The following is an 8,495-nucleotide window of genomic DNA, read 5'->3' as shown; positions in this document are numbered from 1 at the left end:
GGTCCCGAGAAGTAAGTTGACCGTTTCCGACTGGGTGAACCCTAACAAGCGCTATACAAATAAACTTGACTTGATGTCTTTGCTGCCCTATTCATGGGGGACACGCCCCAAGATCTAACACAGAGAGATGAAATCATGGATAGGAGCAAACTGTAAAAGTTTATTTTTTTTTACATATGATAGTTTTATTTTGTAAACTACACACAATATGACAACAGTAAAAAATAATAAAATACAATGGTTATAACCATATACAGTAATAAGTTATATATCCCCCCAACCCCCAAATTAATGAGATTCTGATGTTTCCACTTAATATTTTCTGCCCAGGGTAAACCACAGATACTGAAACCAAGTTACCGAGTCAGCAGATACAGTGCTGCCACTGTCGTTACCTTTTAGGCTACACCCACACGACAACGGCAACAAGATTTTTTTTTTTTTTTTTTAATATCGCATCCACATGGGCAACGGATCAGTAAAATATCAGGTTCATATGGCAACGCAACGCTTGCTGAAAACGATGCAATACGCATGCCACACCTCTAGGCGCGCTGTAAGACGGTCCCATCGGAGACAGCAGAACAATAGAAGTAAGGATGCATACACAAACTATTATGCGCGAGACTTCATATTAGCCACAAAGTCAGAAACATCTGTTCGTAAAATGACGTTATAATGACCAAATACAATGAAAAGTATTTTTCCAGTCTCACCTGTGAAAGGTAATCCCATGTGATCTCGTTTGGACGGCAAACCTGTTGGTGCAGTTAAACGCAGCACATGAATGTGGCATCTTTATTCTCCACTTTGCCCCATCCAATATGGCGGCGAGGATGACGTATGATTCTACGTGGAAGGCGGCGTCTTTAATGGTCCGGAATAAATTGAATGCTACACGTTGATGGATTAATTTGTTCTTCTACGCCCTTTTTGAGGAATGTATTGTAGGACTTAAACCAACATCTGAAGAGGTGAGATCGCTCCTTTTTTTCCCTATTTTTGCTGGCGGGATTGACTCTGCCCTAAGGGCTATTCTCTCTCTCTCACTTTGCACCATTACACAATAAATATTCACAGTGAAAATATTTTGTAAGCGCGTTTCATGAACCAAGTTATAGAATTTGTTGACAACTCGCATCGAGTTCGTTACACTTCTACCCAGCGTGAAGCACAAGTGGTTGTGACGTCATCGTAAACAAATCCGTTCTACTCATCCAGACGACTTCGCAACGGCGCCGTTGCCAGATTTTTCCACTCTGGAACCCGTTCTCAAAAGATTTCGTTTTGGGGCACCCAAAACGCCGGTGCCGTGTGGACACCAGGCCGAAACGATAAACAATTTTATCAGATTCACCTGAATCCGTTGCCGTGTGGACAGGGCCTTAGACTTTTCATTAGAGAAGTTCCTGCACCACTGAAGTCAAGACTCAGCACACTGACCCCAGATCAGATGTAAAGAGACTTTGAACTCTGTATATCACGAATGCCGGAACACACACACTCCGGTGTGAAATGGCCCATCAACATTCCTGCAGAACAATCATCTCTGTTTAACCCATCCTCACGTCAACAGTGCGTAACACAGCAGGACTACACACACACACACGATGAGACTGACAGAAACTACGGTGGGGTTTACATTAGACCGTATCAGCGGATCATCAGATTAACGTTTTTAAAAACGATTAGCGTGCACGCAGCAACACCAATACACGGATATGCTAATCACATGACTAATTAGACGGCACGCAAGTTGAAATGTAAATGTGTAAATTTCTCCTCACCGGCTCGGCTCCGCAGGCATCCTGCGCTCCAAATCACTCCGCCCTGAACAGCGAGTGCCCTCTGGAGGGTGCGCACTCCCCGGCCCTGCGCAGCTCACAGAGCGCATGAGTGAAGCGCACGAGCAGTGATTTGGGACTGAGCCGCTGTGTGTGTGATCCCAGTGCATATCGGGCATGCGCGTCACTTACCACTTGCAAGTGGAAGGATGGCAAGCCTAAAGACAAATCATAACTACACAATGGGCAGTATTTGCATCAGTATTTGCAGTATTTTCATACTTTTATACTCTTTAATGAAAGGTGATACAAGGCGGAAGTCCGCGCCGTTTTTCAGCAGTCACATCACATGACCAACGCCAGCGAATCAGGAAGGTGGATGTCACAGTGACGTTGTCCAATGACGACGCCAGCTAGAGCTCAGCACAGTGTATCCGCATATTCTCAATGTTTACACAGCACCGGACCAGACACGATCTGGATTGAATACGTGGACCATGGTGGATTCCCGTTTCCCGGCGTTTTAATGTGAACGGACAGTGCATCCGCGAAGAAAACGAGACAGATACGGTCTAATGTAAACTTGGCCTACGTGTGTGTTTAGGTTTTTGTCACTTCCTGTTTCAGTGTACAGCTTTTAGATATTTTATTTATAAAGCAGTAAAAATATACAGAATTTAATTTTGGCATTTCAGTGTAAAAAACAAACAAGCAAAAACAAACAAGCAAGCAAAAAAAACAAAACAAAACACAGTTTGTGATCATTTTGAGTAACTGTTCTAGCTCCTATTTAAGGGTAGGTTCTCTCCCAGCACAAGAGGAACCAGGAGTAGCAAAAGTGTTCAGCTTAAAAAACAAATAAATAATGTGGGGGGGTGGCAGACAAGTGGTGTGACAGTCAATTCCAGGCTTCATCGAGTGTCCATGAAATGGAGGAAACGCAGTGTGATTTTGATGTGTCTGAGTGAAATATAAAAATCTTTGCTAGCATTTCCTGCTAAAGTCACATGAGCACACCAGCTTGTATCATTTCAGCGTTCCTACTGAAGCTGAGAATGCAAAGAGAAGAAAGCCTTGAAGGTGTGTAGTTCTCGGGGGAGATCCCCAGGGGGTCTTTCCTCTCAATGAGACCTGAGAACTGTTCGGTCTGAAAGCACCTTCAGAGGTGGAGCTCAATCCACATTGACCAGAACAAGGAGTCCAGAAAAGTGCAAGGGGGAAAACCTAAACTACTTATGAGATGCATTAACACCAAAATACTACAAACAGCACTGATCCAACTCAGGCAGATTCCGGCACAAAATGGTGGATCAGAGGGGAAAAGAAACATTCAGTTTAACAAAGAGAAAAGACTACAACTGAACTTGGAGAATTGAGACTCTGGAAATGTTTACATACAGTATAAACAGACTTATTATATTTAATACATTTGCATGTACACAAATAAAGCTGATGGGTATCAGCTGATACCCAAACTACCAGCACCAGTATCAGAACCAGCCATCGCTACAAAGCATTTAGTTTACAGTAAAATGAACACTAATGAGTTTTTAAACTCAGAGCTGAGTGAGTCTGTGTGTGTGTGTGTGTGTGTGTGAGACAGAGAGACAGTAACGCAGTTAGCATTACACCTAATTCATGATTAATGATACCAAGTGAAGGATGAGGGATGGGAGAGACGTGCACTGCAGAGAGGCGTTATCTGGATGAACTCTGACCTGTGAGATTACCGGTATCAGTGTTGTAAGACAGGAGATAACCGGGCCTCTGAACACACACAATAAAGTCTGACTGGTAGCTAAACATTCCAACACTACCTGCCGGAGTACAGCCTCTCGACTGCGATGTGACGCAAGAGCACATTCAGACGGTGATGATGGAGCAAGATCAGGTTCAGTAGCATCTTGTGATCCTGACACTGTACTTCTCACAACACCACAGGTGAGAACATGAGAAAAAATTCCCATCAAACAACAACCTGAAGAGAAAGAGAATCAAAACACTACAAGCTCAACAAGTCACTTCTAGTCCTTCTGGTGACTGATGTGGACCTGAAATACCATTAAAATAAAACTTCAAAACAGGAAGTCAGCGAATGAAGAAAACCGATTTCACACTGTAGCGCTTTCGGCGTATGGGTGGAGCACAGAGGACGGCAGGACAACACTTTAGATATAGACAAGGCTTTTATTTCTCAACTTTTCAGTTAAGTCGCCGCTTTCTAGGAAGCGCTGTAAAACACACACACACACTCGGTTTTCTGGTCCCGGGTTGCGCTCCCTCTGCCTCCTTAAATAGGGCGCGGTTACTGGGAAAACACACAAAACACAGGTTAATCACCGTCAGGTGTAGCGATTCTGCCACTCACCTTCCCTGGCTCCGCCCTCCTGTCACAGACCGGCGCTTGACCACGCCCCCGCTGCCACACACACATTCATCAGAGTCGAATCAGTTCATCTGCTGGTTTTAATCATCATCCCATATGCAACAGAGTTAAAAATGTATAATAGTGTTCATCTGTGATTTTTGCCATTAATTGAGCAGCCTCATACTGTATTGGGGATTTGGAGCCTCCTTTGGAGGTAAGGTGGACTGCAGGTCTGCTGGGTTGTTCCTGAGCGCTTGCCACACCTGATCAGAAAAGCTTTGCACTGCATCGGGTAGGTTCACTGTATAAAGCACTCCACATTATATTTTAATTTATTTATAGTAAAACATGATTTAAGTTTGTAACTTCGACATATTACATGTGTGATGTTATTTTACATGCATTGTGAGGGTTTGAGTGAAATTCGTGTCACAGACCGAAGTTTATTATTGTTTTTGGTTCTGCCACGGGTTTATGCAGACTGAGATTAGCATGGCGAGCTCTAAACTCCGCTAGCAAGCTCTCATTCATTCTGTGGATAGTTTAGTTTCGTGTGCATGGAAGATGCAGCGAACACGTATTGTAGAGTTAGTCTTATATGCTTTGTATGTGTGCAATGCCTTTGTTTATCTATGCCTGTATGCGATAAGATCGCAAATGTTCACTGAATGTTCTCGAAAGGTAATTAGCAGACACTCCATGCCTCCGAACATTCCACTGTGTCTTGCCTGCTCATGCTGTGTGAACAATGAATGCATGTAATTAGCCCATGTAACTCCATGCAATTCTAGAAGCAGAAACCTTTGTCACATGCACACTTCAAGCACAGTGAAATTCATCCTCTGCATTTAACTCATCTGAAGCAGTGACAAACGCACACACGCGCACCCAGAGCAGTGGGCAGCCACACCAGAGTGCCCAGGGAGCAGTCAGGGGTTCGGTACCTCGCTCAAGGGCACCTCAGCCCAAGGCCGACCCATGTCAACCTCACTGCATGTCTTTGGATTGTGGGGGAAACCGGAGCACCCGGAGGAAACCCACGCAGACACGGGGAGAACATGCAAACTCCACACAGAAAGGCCCTCACCGGCCACTAGGTTCGAACCCAGAACCTTCTTGCTGTGAAGCGACCGTGCTAACCACTGCACCACCGTGCCGCCCTTTATGTACTCAATACATAATTCCTCATGATTCCTTGAATCTTTTTAATTATATTATGCACCATGGAGGGTGAAATAGCCAAATCCCTTCCCACTTTTCTTTGAGAAACATTGTTTTTAAACATTTCAGTAATGTTCTCATGCATTTCTTGACAAACTGGAGATCCTCGGCCCATCTTTGCTTCTCAAAGACTAGGCCTTTCCTGGATACTGATTTTGTACCAAATCATGATTACAGTCACCTGTTGACATCACCTGTTTGAAATCACATCGTTAATTGTTTTACCTCATTACAAGCCCTAAATTACCCAACTTTTTTGGGAACATGTTGCAGGTCTGAAATGCAGGAATTGATGTATATTAATAAATGAAATTGACCAACAAAACATGAATTATCTTGGGTTCATTCTGTCTGTAATGCAATAAAAGTCAAAGTATATTTAGAAATCACTGCTGCTTTTTTTTTTTGCATTTTCCACACCGTCCCGATTTTTCTGATTTGAAGTTGTATTTTTTCGTCTCTCAATTTTCAGTGCTGTTTGTTTTTTACGCTGGCGTTACCGCTGTGGATTCATGGCCTGCCGAATTTAGAACAAACCAAAATTCAAATCAAATCAAGTTTATTTGTATAGCGCTTTTAACAATAAACATTGTCGCAAAGCAGCTTTACAGAATTTGAATGACTTAAAACATGAGCTAATTTTATCCCTAATCTATCCCCAATGAGCAAGCCTGTGGCGACGGTGGCAAGGAAAAACTCCCTCAGACGACATGAGGAAGAAATCTCGAGAGGAACCAGACTCAAAAGGGAACCCATCCTCATTTGGGCAACAACAGACAGCCTGACTATAATATTAACAGTTTTAACAGGTATAACCCTCAACTGTCCTCATGGGGCCGTCCTTCACAGGAGCGGTGCGATAAAACTCCGACCAGACACAGGGCACCAGGATGGATCAAGCAGGTCCGAGGGGCAGAAGAGGCCAGCATCTCAATCCCAGGACCAACATGCAACCCAGAGGGACAGATTGGGGGGGGGGGGGGAGAGAGAGAAAGAAAACACATTGTTAGGTATGCCCTAAAAATGACAAGTATAAAATCTGTGTGGTAGGCTCGCAGAGACGAGAGTCTTTACATCAGGCATAACACACAACAATGGCATGTTAATATGGTAAAAAATATATCATGACCTGCTCTGGCTGGATGCTTGATTGGGTGATGGGAGCACACTCCTCAGCAATGATGAGATGCAGATGGGACCCTTAGGGCTGGCCAAGACAATTCAGTTACATTTCACCGGGTCTGGGACATGCGACAGAATGTCTGACGGCCAATTCCCTGCAGGTTACGATAGCCAGTCGAGGTCTCCACCCTCTCCACCAAAAGATTTCCTGTTGACTCCATGTAACTCAGAGGGACAGATTTGGGGTGGGGGGGGAGGGAAAGAAAACACAGGTTGTTAGGTATGCCCAATGTCACCTGAATAAGTAGGAGCAGTATACATATTGCACCGAGTACAAGCAGGGACTCCGGCAACTAACTATGACAGCATAACTAAAAGGAGAGAGCCAGAAGGTAACACAGGCATGAGGGAGCCCCGGGACATAAAGCAGCCAGCCACTACACCGTCAACAAACTCGAGTGAGCAAGCGAGTGGGGACTGACAGCATCCATACATCCCAGTTTACCAAAACACTATGTCTGAGGACCCTCCAGATCTACTCCTTTACCTCATAAACACCATTAACAAAAGGCTTGACTAAACAGATATGTTTTCAGCCTAGACTTAAATGCTGAGACTGTGTCTTATTCCCGAACATTACTTGGAAGGCTGTTCCATAACTGTGGGGCTTTGTAAGAAAAGGCTCTGCCCCCTGATGTAGCCTTCACTATACGAGGTACCAGCAGATAGCCTGCACCTTTTGATCTAAGTAGGCGTGGCGGGTCATAAAGGAGCAGAAGTTCACTCAGGTACTGTGGTGCGAGACCATTTAGTGCTTTAAAGGTCAATAGTAGTATTTTATAATGAATACGAAATTTGATTGGGAGCCAATGCAGTGTAGATAAGACAGGCGTGATGTGGTCATATTTTCTAGTTCTAGTCAGGACTCTTGCTGCTGCATTTTGAACTAACTGGAGCTTGTTTATGCACTTATTGGAACATCCAGACAGTAAGGCATTACAATAATCCAACCTGGAGGGAACGAAAGCATGGACTAGTTTTTCTGCGTCATGCAATGACATTAAATTTCTTATCTTTGCAATATTTCTGAGATGAAAGAAAGCTATATGGGTGATGTTATCAATGTGAGTTTCGAATGAAAGACTGGGGTCAATAATCAGTCCGAGGTCTTTTACTGCTGCACGTGAAGAAACAGAAAGGCCATCCAGAGTTACTGTGTAATCAGAAAACTTACTTCTAGCTGTATGTGGTCCTAGCACAAGTACTTCAGTCTTGTCAGAGTTAAGCAGAAGGAAATTAATAAGCATCCAGTGTCTAATGTCCTTAACACATTCCTCAATTCTATTAAGCTGGTGTCTCTCATCAGGTTTTGCAGAGACATACAACTGTGTGTCATCAGCATAACAGTGGAAACTAATACAATGTTTACGAATAATATCGCCCAGAGGTAACATATATAGAGAAAAAAGCAGTGGGCCCAAGACAGAACCTTGTGGAACACCAAACTTTACCTCAGTACGTAGAGAAAGATCACCATTTATATCAACATACTGATAACGATCAGTTAGATAAGACCTGAGCCAGGAGAGGGCCGTTCCCTTAACTCCCACAACATTTTCTAGTCTATCCAGAAGAATGGAATGATCAATGGTATCAAATGCTGCACTAAGGTCAAGCAACACAAGTAGCGAGACACAGCCCTGATCAGACGCCAACAGTAGGTCGTTTACTACTTTAACCAGTGCTGTCTCTGTGCTATGATGAGGTCTAAATCCTGACTGATACATTTCATGGATGTTATTCCTATGTAAATATGAGCATAACTGCTGTGCCACAGCTTTTTCAAGGATCTTGGAGATAAAGGGGAGGTTTGATATTGGCCGATAATTGGACAGCTGACGGGGATCAAGGTCAGGTTTTTTAATCAGGGGTTTGATAACTGCTAGTTTAAAGGATTTGGGTACATAGCCAATCATAAGAGAAGAATTTATTATTTTTAG

Source organism: Neoarius graeffei, chromosome 1 (genome assembly GCF_027579695.1).
Source record: "Neoarius graeffei isolate fNeoGra1 chromosome 1, fNeoGra1.pri, whole genome shotgun sequence".
Classification (NCBI taxonomy): domain Eukaryota; kingdom Metazoa; phylum Chordata; class Actinopteri; order Siluriformes; family Ariidae; genus Neoarius; species Neoarius graeffei.
Note: the sequence above shows the minus strand (reverse complement) of the source record.